The 13956-nt window shown below is 33.8% G+C and overlaps 1 long non-coding RNA gene across 1 annotated transcript in view; it reads left to right on the plus strand.

The window, feature by feature from the left end:
- Positions 1-5989, plus strand: part of LOC127832322 (uncharacterized) — a 30401-nt gene extending 24412 nt beyond the window's left edge. The window contains exons 5-6 of the long non-coding RNA XR_008026787.1: positions 3628-4183; positions 5865-5989. This is a non-coding gene — a long non-coding RNA (uncharacterized LOC127832322). The remainder of the gene's footprint in view (positions 1-3627; positions 4184-5864) is intronic.
- Positions 5990-13956: the final 7967 nt, after the last annotated feature.

Raw genomic sequence — 13956 nt, forward strand, 5'->3', positions numbered from 1 at the left:
TACACAATATTTGAGAAACAGTTTCAAAATGGTCTGATAATGTTTCCTGATGACAAAGTTTTCAATGCAGTCGTACATAAAAACTGCTCTGCACCCTGGTGGCCCTTTGTTGATGTATTTCACAGTCATTTGAAGACATTAGGAAAAGACTCACCTGAACAATATTGTGTGTGCAGTATTCAAATTGATAACCAACTCCCATTCCGCCCAAAGGTAGCATGAACCAACAAGGGACAAAACTCATGACATCACATTTTGGCTAGTCAAAAAGTCGCTCTTTAATACATTGGTTTACATTTTAAGAGCTCTTTTCTGATTGGATTAAACAGTCTAAAATCAGCCAATCAAGAACGTTCAAACACTTATCTGATAGAACATTCAAAATCATGCTGCATTCAAGCTTTTTACAACACAAAAAATGTTTTTTTTAAAGTTTGGAATAGTTGTTTTTGCGGTTATAAACAGTGTTCCTGTCTGACATCAATGTGCTAGTACTTGAAATTCATTTATTTATTGGTATACACCAAGAAAGTGGTAGAATATTTGCTGAAAGCATAACAATTTTATAAAAGTGTGTGTCCGCCAACATTTTCTGAGTGGTTACGGTAATTGCGAACGTACAACTATATTGACAGACATAGGCCATGCAAAGGACACAATAGCTAAATCATATTTCAAGTGTATCAGCCTTGAAATTGTCACTTAATTAAATGAAAAGTAAAATCAAACATTTATCAACCAATAATATTCAGTAACATTGCAATCTTTGGGTGCAGTCATTTTGTTTTTTGGAAACTGTGACTTGCGTTTTTTTTAAAACTGACAATCAATAATTTCCGACACCATTTGGAAAATTTCACCAGACAAGCTTTCGTGAAAATTCTTATGTTTTTCTGCAATTATTCTACCACTTTCTTGTTGTATACCAATACATAAATGATTTACAAGTAATTCATTATCCCCACGCTTTTATCCCCGTCCTTGCTACTATCTTCTCCTACACTAGAAGCACTAGAACCTTGAAACTTACACACATGGTAGCTACAGGGATAATTTTAGGTCTGCGTCCTGTACACATAGAAATCGCAGGGGACGCAAACATGTGCTATATATGCATCACGCGGACGCACAATCCTAAAAGTGTATAAATTATGAAACTGAAAAATAATTCGCAAACAGAGAAAAACGAATTTAAGACCAAAAAACTTGCAAATCGACCAAAAATGGCCACCATTATACTATTGCGCAATCAATAATCCGGGTCAATGGAAAGCTTAATTTTGTATTCAACAATAGGACGCGTCATTATGATATGGAGCATGGGTTGCATAGCACTATATTTTTCTGACAATTTTGTAATTTTCTAGCAACTACCAGGTAATTAACAGTCCTTGTGCATTTCATGTAAAACATGCCAAAATAAGAAATCATGTAATTCTTCCTCAGGGAAAGCATGGGCTTTTAATTTGAAAGATGAATAAACACTCGTAGTGCTTTGTTTTAAAGTGGAAACTTTTTATGTTAATGCATCTTTTTATGTTAATGGCTACAGTCGTTGAGATATGTCATTATTGACGTAAAACTGCTCATCTATTATAATGGTCAAGTGGGGTTATTGTTTGTCGCAATACACACGCGTGAATGTGATGTACAATGGCCTGTTTAAGTCTTGAAAATAATCTAGTCATAAAATTGTTGAGTTGCCTTTTAAAGTTTCCTGTTTAATTGTGACTAGATAGCCATGTGTTGTCATTAAAATGTTGAAATACCCTGATCCACTATGTTTTTCTTCTGCTCATAGATGGGACCCATACTTTTTCTCTGGGGCCCATATATTTAAAACCTATGAGTCCCTGGGACTCATACTTTTGATTTCTAAAATGATCACTGTAGCTATGAGCATATGTGCGACCCTGCACTATTTGGAATTTTGATCTGACCCCTGGGTCAAAAGTTATGGGGGTTGGGGTGGGGCTGTGTCAGAGATTTTCACTCATTTTTATGCCCCCGGTATGGCGCATAGACAATAACTTTTGCAATATTGAAGATCTTGATATTTGGCATGCATGTGTATCTCATGGAGCTGCACATTTTGAATGGTGAAAGTTCAAGGTTATCCTTCAAGGTCAAAGGTCAAAAAACAAATCAAAGGGAAGTAATCAGCTTTAAAGGGAGGTAAGTAATGAACCTGCCAAATGATAATTTCTTTTTTTAAGCGGCGCAGGAGGGGCATTGTGTTTCGACAAACACATCTCTTGTTTTATGTTATTTTACATTAACTTATTCATTTCTATACCGAGTCCAATTGATACTGAACATCTCTTATGACAATACGGTCAATCTCAACTATGCATGGCCCCATTACCAACCCTGGGGTGCCCCTTGGGTCAAACATGCGGCATGGTGATACGCGTCAGCCTCTGCCGCACCATTTCTAGTATTACCATGATTTTGGTCAGGAACTATTTATATAATTGCTAAAAAAGACGCCTCAAATTTAGCACATAAAATATCGAAAAAACATATTTCAGTTAAACCTTCTTTTTGACAGTTTTAAATATCTGATAAATCTTGATTCATTTTTTTGTATTTAAAAAATAGATCACAAAATTAATTTTTGGTAAAAAAAGTTATTATTATATAAAGTTAAAAAAAACTTTTGGTCAAGATTTAGCTAAATTTGCTACACATGTAATATAGCATGCCAATAATTTTCAAAATATTCACTTTAAATCAGTACATTGTATGTTTGTATTTATAAGTCTTAAGCAATTTTAATTCAATGATTTATTTAAACAAGAAACCGTCAGAGATGGGTGATGCTCCACAAAGGTTTTTTTGGTCACAATATTGCACTATATATTCAGATAAAAGGAAACGTCTTGAGGGCACAGTAGTTGGGGGGACAATAATTTTTTTAAAGAAAATTTCAAAGGGCCATAACTCTGTGAAAAATCATCTGACCAGAACCGGCTGATAATATGCACATCTCCTCTTGGCAGTGAAGCTTCCCATAAAGTTTCATTGAATTCCGGTCATTAGTTGCTGAGAAATAGCCCAGACAAGAATTGCACTATATGTACAGTTAATGGAAAATTTCAAAGGGCCATTACTCTGTGAATAATCATCCGACCAGAACCGGCTGATAATATGCACATCTCCTTTTGGTAGTGAAGCTTCCCATAAAGTTTCATTGAATTCCAGTCATTAATTGCTGAGAAATATCCCGGACAAAAATTGTGCACGGACGGACACACGGACGGACAGACGAAGCGGCGACTATATGCTCCCCCCAAAAAAATTTGGGGGAGCATACAAAAATACAAACATAGAATGATTCCTTAAAAAATTATGACATAACACATTAAGAATCTATGATTGACATACCATAATAATATCGCCAGATATCATCATTTCATATCTCTCTGATCAAAATAAAGCCTTTAAATACAGTCAAATGAATAACATATTAATGTAAAAGTGTAAACTGTTTGTAGATAGCATGTTTCCTATTTCGAAAAGTTTGTGTTTTATATTCAAATTGATTGAACGCTTACAAAGGTCAGCTAAGGTGAAAAGCTGGGTTACACAGCTATGCCAAATAAAAAAGTCAGTTATTTATTGCAGGTACAAGAAAGATTTGGAAGAAAATTAGAAGTTGTGGACACTCCTGGAGTTTTTGATACATCCTTTGATCAACAATTTGTGTATGAACAAATTTACCAGTGTATAGGGCTGACATTACCTGGTTTCAATGCTATCTGCTTAGTACTGCGCCCAGATCGCTTTACTAAAGAATTGGTTCAAACAGTGGAAATTTTCTTCAAATTGTTTGGGAAAGGTGTTGATGAATATGCATTTGTCATTTTTACCCACATGGAAACAGAAGCAGAAATGAAAAACTACATTAGAGGAGGGGAAAAAAAGTCTGAAGATGATGGACAAAAAGCATTTGAAGTGCTCCGAAAACGATGTCAAGACAAAATGTTATTCATTGATAACAAAGCTTCCAAAGATATTAAAGAAGAAATGGTTTGGAATATCTTAACAGCAGTTGATGAAGCTAATGCCAAAGCATCAAGGCCATACTTTGTAAACAAAATCACTAGAAACTTGGCACAAAAAGCTACAGACTTTTATATGATACATGTTTGTGGATTGGGATCTGAGCGGTCCAAAGAAGGTAATCACTACAACTGAGTCCTAACATTGTAACAAATTACATTATTTTTAAACTTAAAGGGATATTAGACAAGGCGTAAGACAGAATGTGACATATGCCCCTGGATTATATGCTAGTAGAGGGGAAGGGCTCTACCATAAGTTACAATAAACAGTAAACAACAGTTGAAAACATTATAATTATCTCTAAGTTATAAGTAAACATGAAAATTAATGACTTCTTACATGACACAAGTTCAAAAATGTACAAAAAATCCAAACACAAACATTGAGATGCACAAGTACACATTCTGAAAATATGTTTTTCAAAGTTTTATCCCTATAGCCCTTATAATTATGCCCCCGGTAGGGTGGCATATAGCAGTTGAACTGTCCGTCAGTCAGTATGTCAGTCAGTCTGTCTGTCCGTCCGAAAAAAAATTAACATCTGCCATAACTTTTTCAATAATGAATATTCAAGATAGCAACTTGATATTTGGCATGCATGTGCATCTCACGAAGCTGCACATTTTGAGTGGTGGAAGTTTAAGGTCAAGGTCATCCTTCAAGGTCAAAGGTAATTTTTTTTATAAAAATTCAAAGCGGCGTTTTCATGAAGCTGCACATTTTGAGTGGTGGAAGTTCAGGGTCAAGGTCATCCTTCAAGGTCAAAGATAAAAAAAATGTTTTTTCAAAGCGGCGCAATAGGGGGCATTGTGTTTCTGACGAACACATCTCTTGTTTGTGAGTTACACTTAACAGATGGAAGGAAGGGCAGAAAGATTGTTGTACAGAAAGACAAGGGTAAAACAACCTGCTCCCCCAACCTTACCGTATCAAGTGGGGTCATACAAAATTACAGAAACAATAACTATAAAGCACATCTGACTGAGAATTAAGAATTTTACTATGGAGAAGGGAGCAGCTGAGTTGAATGTGACACATTGTCTGGTTACTCAGGCTAATACCCAGAAATATTTTTTCAGGCATATTACAGTCACACTACAGAGGCATTTAAAAAAAAGTATTACTTGGAGTGTGACCTTTACTTTGACCAAGAAGCATAAGAGTTGTATGTGACACATTGTATAGTTATGGGGAATAATATTTTGAAGTTATATGCAATAGCTTTCAGTAATATTAAAGTTACATATCGGTAAAGAAACTTTTATGTATGATCTTTGACCTTGACATGTGACCTTGACCTCATACTGAGAAGCATGCTCATTCTTTAAAACACTTTGTCTTACTATGGGTAATACTTATCTAAAGTTATATTAAAATCCATGCACTGACCCAAAAAACATGTGTTTATTTTTTGTGCATTATTTAGAGTATAAACAGTGATATGGAAATGTTGCACCTTAACCTTAATGTTTTGGATTTATTGACAAATTATTGCCATGTGATAATTAATAAAATTGTGAATGTTGAACTTGTCTAATGTCGATATCAGATTAATAAAAGGAATTCAAAGCATTCAATATAAAGATGGTGTTTAATCATATTTCAAAGTCAACTTAAGCGATGGTTAGCATGGGTATTAAACGACTATTGTGCCTATAATTTTATGCTACAAGCCCTTTATATGTGAATGTTTGGGATCTTCAACCGTATGACCCCAATATCAAAATGTTGATATGAAATGTATTAAAATATGTTTTATGAACAGTTATACATAAATTGTAATTCTGCATTTTTAGATATAAGAATTCTCCTGATTGGACTTTCTGGCCATGGAAAAAGTGCAACCGGGAACTCCCTTCTTGGCAAAAGCATGTTTACTGAAAATGATCCCTCAGAGAAAAATGCACACCAACAAACACCAGTAAGTTACAGTGTGATAAAGCAGTGTGATAATTGCAACAATTAGGAATACACCCAGTCCATCTAATTATTAGTATAATTGCATTTTCCATTTTATCTTTCTTACTGTATAATTTAACTCATAACTTAAACTAGAAATTATCTCTCACTCATTATTAAATGGATGTACGGAAACTAATTTTGTTAATGCATACATATTTTTAAGAAGTTATATTATGGAACTATTGTCTTTTGAACAGAAATTGTCAACCTGATCTTAAACAAACAAGTTATGTTCTTGCAAGCAATATGCCAATTTATTCAGAATTCCATAATGCACAATAAAATTAAATAGACAGACAGATGAAGTAAGAGGAAGGCATTGACAGATAAATTGCAAACATCTACCCAAATAAAGACTTAATTAGCAAAATGATTTTTAAGAAACTTTTAATATACATATAATATGTATTTTATGTGCAATGTATCAAAATTCATCCTCTGATGCAACCAGCACATGGTAAATTCAGATTTATTTATAGCAATATAATTTAAACTGAAAAGCCTTGTTCATCATAATCAGGCAAGAAAGTTCATGGAAATATCTAGTTTAGTTTTTGGTTGTTTAGTCAACTTTACAAGAAATCCCTATGAATGGAAAAAAAATGTAATTGATCACCACCAGGCCAATTCATGTTTGATTAAATCCATCAGGTGGTTTTAGAGGTTAGGTTTTATAAGAAAGATAATGAGGTTTGATGAAGAGAGTAAGTGAATGGTTGTTCCATGTTTCTAACTCATTTGTACCTGTTATGGGCTTGAAGCAGACAATGTAATGCAGTATCTTTTTAATGAATTATTAACACTGAAAAAAAGTGAAAAAAAAGAAATTGCTTGATGTGAGACTTTGACCTTGACCCTAGAGACCTGATTCTTACTTGTGACACACACACATAAAAGACAACAATTCTAAAAAAAAAAATACAGCATCACTTGTTTCATAGTGAAGTAATTAACCATTCCTTTAGGGTTATGGGCCTTGCATGGGACTGAGTCCCAGATGATTTAAAAGAACTGTGATAAGTTTCATGGCTGTAACTGATATGATACTGTAAATACAGCTTAAGACAGAAAAAATCCAATGTAAAAGAGCTCCGCGGTCAGAGACATATGCCCCCCAACAAGGCTTTGAACTAGTGACCCAAATTTCAATAGGGGTCATCAACTGTCCAAGGCCGATCTACATGTGAAGTATCAAGCCAATTGGTCAATTCGTTGACGAGTCATTTATCAGAAATGATTTCACACTTAGTGTGACCTTGACCTTTGACCTAGTGACCCCATATTCAATAGGGGCCATCTACAGTCTAATGCAAATGCACATGGGAAGTATCAAGCCAATCGGTCCCTCCGTTCACAAGTTATTTATCAAAAACAATTTCCACTCTTACTGTGACAGTGACCTTGACCTTTGACCCAGTGACCACAATTTTAATAGGACACATAAACTAGCAAAGGCCAATGCACATGGGAAGTATCAAGCCGATTGATCAATTCGTTTAGAAGTTATTGATCGAAAATAATTTTCACACTTAGTGTTACAGTAACATTGACTTATGACCTAGTGACCCCAATTTCAATAGGGGTCATCTACTGGCAAAGGCCAATGCACATGGAAAGTATCATGCCAATTGGTCTATCTGTTCACAAGTTATTGATAAGAAACCAACTGGTCTGTACAACAGACAGACAGACCAACAGACAGACATCCATTAAAACTAGAGGTTTGTCACAGATGTGACGAATACCCCCACATGCCGGATTGACACAGAATATTTTGCATGTTGTCTTCACAAAAAACAGCAATCCTAAATGATCCTGTGACCTAGTTTTTGACCCGGCATGGCCCATGTTAGAACTTGGCCTTAAGATCATCTAGATAAAACTTCTGACCTAGTTTGGTGAAGATCGGATGAAAACTACTTGAATTAGAGAGCAGACACCATGCTGAATGTTAAAAAACGCACTAAGTGACCCTCGTGACCTAGTTTTGGGCCCAGCATTGCCCATGTTCAAACTTGGCGTAGAGATCATCAAGATAAAACTTCTGACCAAGTTTGGTGAAGATATTTGATGAAAATAACTTGAATTAGAGAGCGGAAAACATGCTGAATGTTTAAAACACATCTGTGACCTAGTTTTTTAACACGGCATGACCCATATTCAAACTTGACCTAAAAATAATCTACATACAACTTTTGACCAAGTTTGGTAAAGATGGGATGAAAACTACTTGAATTAGAGACCAGACACCATGCTCAATGTTTAAAACGCACTAAGTGACCCTGTGACCTAGTTTTTGACCCGGCATGACCCATATTCGAACTTAACCTTAACATCATATAGATACAACATCTGACCAAGTTTAGTGAAGATCGGATGAAAACAACTTGAATTAGAGAGAGGACACTTAATACGAACCGACCCACTGGACGACCAACAGACAGACAAGCTCACTCTTATATACCACCCTAAACTTCGTTTGTGGGGGTATAACAAAATATATCCCCTCTTCTTCAAAGGAAGGGGGGGGGGGGGGGGGCATAAAAAGGCCAAAATTTTGTTATTGACAAAAAGTTTGCATCAAACTTATACATGAATCATCTTCTTATCCATATATACACTCATACCAAGTTTGAATAACAAACACAAGCATTTCCTATATATGTCTCTAGACACAAACGTGATAGGGACAGACTGAAAGATAGACAGAAGGACAGACAGACGATAAAATGCAGAAAAATATCCCTTCGCCAACAGCGGGGGATAAAAACTCATGTAGATGACACTTATACAATGCTACATACCAAATGCAAAACCTCTCTGACCCAATTTAGTAAATTTTGATGTTAGGATTATAAAACTACATATCCACCCACAGAATTTTAAGCAAGTAGTGTAATTTTAAAATTCTTTGTAGAGGACAGCTATACCATTAAAAATACCAAAAATAAAACCTAAGGACCAAAGCGGGGAAAACAAAAGTCGCAAAATAAAGATTGTGGAATTTCCAGTAAAGGATCCGTCAAGCCAAATTGAGGGAGATTTCCAGAATGAACTCTTACAAACAGAGAAAATGTTGCATCCAGGATTTCATGCTCTTTGTTTTGTAATAGATCCAAATAAGTTCTCTGATGTGAAAGACCAATTCAAGCAATTTATGGAATACTTTGGAAATGATGCTAGTGATTATGCCTTTGTAATCATGACTTTTACTACAAATGAAAATGAATATGAAGATCATTTTCGTTCGAAGATAGACATCAAACATCCAGTTACATCTGTATTTGAGTTTTGTAAAGATAAGGAGTTGTTCATAGACAACAAAGTCTCACCAGCAGAAAAGGAAGAAATGATAAAAGACATATTTGCTTCAATTGACAGTGCAAATGTAAAAAAACTTACTCCTCACTTCAGTTCTCGTTTTAAAACACTAACTGAAGCTGCAGAAGCTGCTAAAACTGACGAAGCTGCAAAAGCGGCAAGAGAAGCCAAAGCTGCTTTAAAAGCTGCTAAAGCAGCAGAAATTAAGCATAAACAGGAAATTTTAATGGTTGAACGTAAGGCCTTAGAAACATACAAAAGAGACTTTGAAAAACTGATCACTGAACAAACCGATACTAAAGCAGCGGAAGCTAAAGCTGCTGAAGCTGAATTAAAAAAGGAACTTCAAAGGGAACGTGAAACTTCTAGAGCAGAAATAAGAGAACTTGCACTGAAATTGGATCAACTAGCTTCTAAAGCTGATGAAGATAGCTACAAAAAGGATTTAGAAAGGGAACGTCAAGCTTTTGAAGCAGAAAAAAAAAGGCTTGAATGGGAAGTAGCAAAACAAAAGGGGATTGCTGATAATTTTCAAGCACACGCAAGAGACCTTGAACAGAGAGTTTTTCAAGCACAATTTTTTAGGTCACCCTTTTATTATCAACCACCTACAGATAGCCCTAAAGAAAAATCATTTTGTACAATTCTGTAAATTTTTCAAAGATCATAATAAAACAACTATATAAATAGTTTATTTGGTTGCTATACACAATTTTTGTTTTGTTTGTAGATTTGCTTATAAAAAAGTAATTTTGTTGTACATGACTGCTGATTGTTTTTTTACTGGAAAAAACATTACCATTTAGGTAGAATTTTAAATGTAAATAAAGTTATGTTTATTAATATTAAAAATTTATATTTGTGTCAATGTTATTAAATGGTTATTACATGTATTGGGAAAATTAAACAATAACTGATATATTAATTAGACAAAAGATTGTCTTTACCATATGTTTTCAATTTTATTTATGATCTTTTGTTTGCAATAAAATATGTTTTAATTACTACACTTTACCATTTATTATGCACAGTTTTATACCACCTAACATGTAATTTTAAAGTTGATTGGTTTTCAGCAGAGAAACTTTCATGGATTTCAGGCCTTGGCAGTCACTTTTCATTGAAATAATCACATCTGCATTTGCCTTAAACTGTAATTTTATTTATGTTTCTTAATCAAGTATCATTTTAAAATTAATTTAAAAGACTGCATTAAGGCTGAAATAAAATTGATTAATTTATAATTAACTGTTCCGGAGATGTTCTCCATACAATCGAAACCCAAGGGCTTGAACTCGCCGGGACCAAGAACAAAAGTTCGAGTTACTTTCTCACTTGACTTAAATCATGGTTGCTACAAGAATCAACAGGAACTTGCAGCGACAAGAATATTTGTTATTTGAAAGATCTTTGGTCAGGCTAAATGGAAAATAAGAGATCTCTCCAACTGATATCACACAATTTGAGCATGTCATTGATGGTAACACAGTCCATAAATATCATTTAAATGTTGGCATCAGCCCTACAAATGAAAACTTTGAATATACGCTGTTCCTTTATATGAATACATGTTGTTCTTTTGACTGAATACATGTGGTTCCTTTAAATGAATACAAGTGGTTCTTTTTGATAGATGCAGCCATTCCTTTGAAAGGAATACATGTTTTTCCTTTAAACAAACTTGAATAATTGTATTCCTTTGCATGGCTTCAATTTAGATTAGTAAAAACCTATGTTTTGTTGTTGATGAGGATATTGAATATATTATTGGTAATGGCATGATTTGTATGAGACTGAATTGAACATTGATTCTTGTTATGTTGCATTTTGTATGAAACTATATATAGCTTTATTCAACCCGGCTTGACTTTCCCATGTAATATTTCCACATACACATGCACTTAGTGTGTGAACAGTTTAAAATCCTATGGAACAATGTATAATGTCACCCTCGCATAGGGCTAAACATTAAACAAAGGAAAATTAGAATAAAGCGCATGTGATACTTACAATTTACCTTTAGCCTCTAATTAAGATGTTAATATATATCTAATGTTTTTACAAATTTTACCCAAAAAGAAACATTTGATTTATTCCTTTTGCATTTGTCATGAGCAATTATGTTTTCATTATATGTGCATTGTGTTAACTATAAATTGTTTTAGAAATCATTGTTACATGTAAGACCGTATCTTTTAATGTTTATTTATTCCTCAAACATTATCAATATTGCTTCGCAAATTAAGTGTACTGCTCCTGAAAAATATGGTGTTGGAGAAATAAAATATGAAATCAACACAGCACGCTGAAAATTGTCTGTAACATTGCTAATCAATGGCAAATAATTGTTTGTATATTAGCCACACATTAATTGCATTATTGGTTCTAACTATATCAAACTTATGCTGTATCTTTATTTATCCATTCTGTATTGTACGATGTGTTAATATTCATTTGTGTTTGTCTATTACTAATTTAAACCATTAAAGTGTATAACTACACAGTGATCACCAAGTTGATGAGTAAATGTGACAAAAACAGCTGCACATAATGTCAAGTATTGGAAAGTTTGGAAGAGTGATTCTTCTGTTTCAGGATAAGTGTTATGCCAAGTTATGGTTTGTGTATTTGGAATAATACAATAAATATCACATCCCATGGAGGGTGATATAGTTAACACTTGAAAAGTTCATGTAAATGTCAGCCTGAATTAACATCCTAGGGTTGACAATAGGTTGTATCAATCTATGTACTAATGCTAGCCCCACGCCCAGTCCTCCTTTTGTAAATGGGCGTTGGAGCATCTTTTTTTACAGTTATCAACCTCTTTAGGGTCTGATATTTAAATATAAAAAATGTTATAATGCAATTCATGATAAAATAGGATAGCAAAATGTGTCGGTAAGCTGGGGATGAGAGCCATTGAAAAGTTGTTAATAAAGGAGTTAACAAAAAAAAGTTGACTATAAATCTGTGCTTTTGCATGCACTTATTTATATATATTATATTGATCTAAATTGCATTTTTGTATATGCACTAATATTTGAGTTTGAATATATTGGAAGTTTAATCATTATAGAACAGTCTGTTTGTATATGAAGCTGATCTATGTGTTTTGGTATGCACTTTATAAATATTTAAAAAATAATGTTTGTTTTGTACTGAAATTAACAATAATTATAACAATTATTATGATATGACTGTCTGCATATTGTGAATCAATATGGTAACATTGCAAAAGTATGTATATGCCAGGGATGAGAGCAGAAAAAAAAACTCTTTGTGAAAATTCCCTATTAAATGTTTAGTTGTTTAACAATATGAATTTCATATTGTATCTTATTAAAATATTTAAATATTTAAGTTTATTTAGCATTGTATACATTACCATGTTATACAAACAATTAAGGATGATTGACATACAAATGTCTTCTGAAAGCTCTAGTACAGTCTCATTAAATTCCATTCTTATATTGCTTTGAGCTTTGAGCTTTAACAATTTGAGAAGAACCTGCCTCAGCAATTTTGTTGTTTTTTATAGCTAGACACAAAGATGGTTATTATGAAATTGTGGCCATATACGTCAAACTTGCAAACATTTATCAAACAGATTCTTAGCTGCATGAATATATTTATTAACTGTTCTGTTGTGTGGCACACTGCCTCCAATCTGACTATATGGCCCAAAAACAAATATTATATATTTATTTTTGTTTGTACATGTACTATAGTTTATCCAATACAATAATACATAATACTGTATGTACACAATTGTATTGTGATTTTGCAATAGTTTTTTAGCTCATCTATTTTTTGAAAAAAAATTATGAGCTATTGTCATCACCTTGGCGTCGGCGTCCGGTTAAGTTTTGCGTTTAGGTCCACTTTTCTCAGAAGGTATCAATGCTATTGCATTCAAACTTGGTACACTTACTTACTATCATGAGGGGACTGGGCAGGCAAAGTTAGATAACTCTGGCGTGCATTTTGACTGAATTATGTGCCCTTTTTATACTTAGAAAATTGAAAATTTTGGTTAAGTTTTGCGTTTAGGTCCACTTTTTTCAGAAAGTATCAATGCTATTGCATTCAAACTTGGTACACTTACTTACTATCATGAGGGGACTGGGCAGGCAAAGTAAGATAACTCTGGCATGCATTTTGACAGAATTATGTGCCCTTTTTATACTTAGAAAATTGAAAATTTTGGTTAAGTTTTGTGTTTAGGTCCATTTTATTCCTTAAGTATCAAAGCTATTGCTTTCATACTTGCAACACTTACTAACTATCATAAGGGGACTGTGCAGGCAAAGTAATTTAACTCTGATTGGCATTTTGACAGAATTATGTGCCCTTTTTATACTTAGAAAATTGAAAATTTGGTTATGTTTTGTGTTTAGGTCCACTTAATTCCTACAGTATCAAAGCTATTGCTTTCATACTTGCAACACTTATTAACTATCGTAAGGGGACTGTGCAGGCAAAGTTTTGTAACTCTAACTGGCATTTGGACGGAATTATGGGCCCTTTATACTTAGAAAATTGAAAGTTTGGTTAAGTTTTGTGTTTTGGTCCACTTTACCCCTAAAGTATCATAGATATTGC

The sequence above is a fragment of the Dreissena polymorpha genome, chromosome 5, assembly GCF_020536995.1.
Source record: "Dreissena polymorpha isolate Duluth1 chromosome 5, UMN_Dpol_1.0, whole genome shotgun sequence".
Classification (NCBI taxonomy): domain Eukaryota; kingdom Metazoa; phylum Mollusca; class Bivalvia; order Myida; family Dreissenidae; genus Dreissena; species Dreissena polymorpha.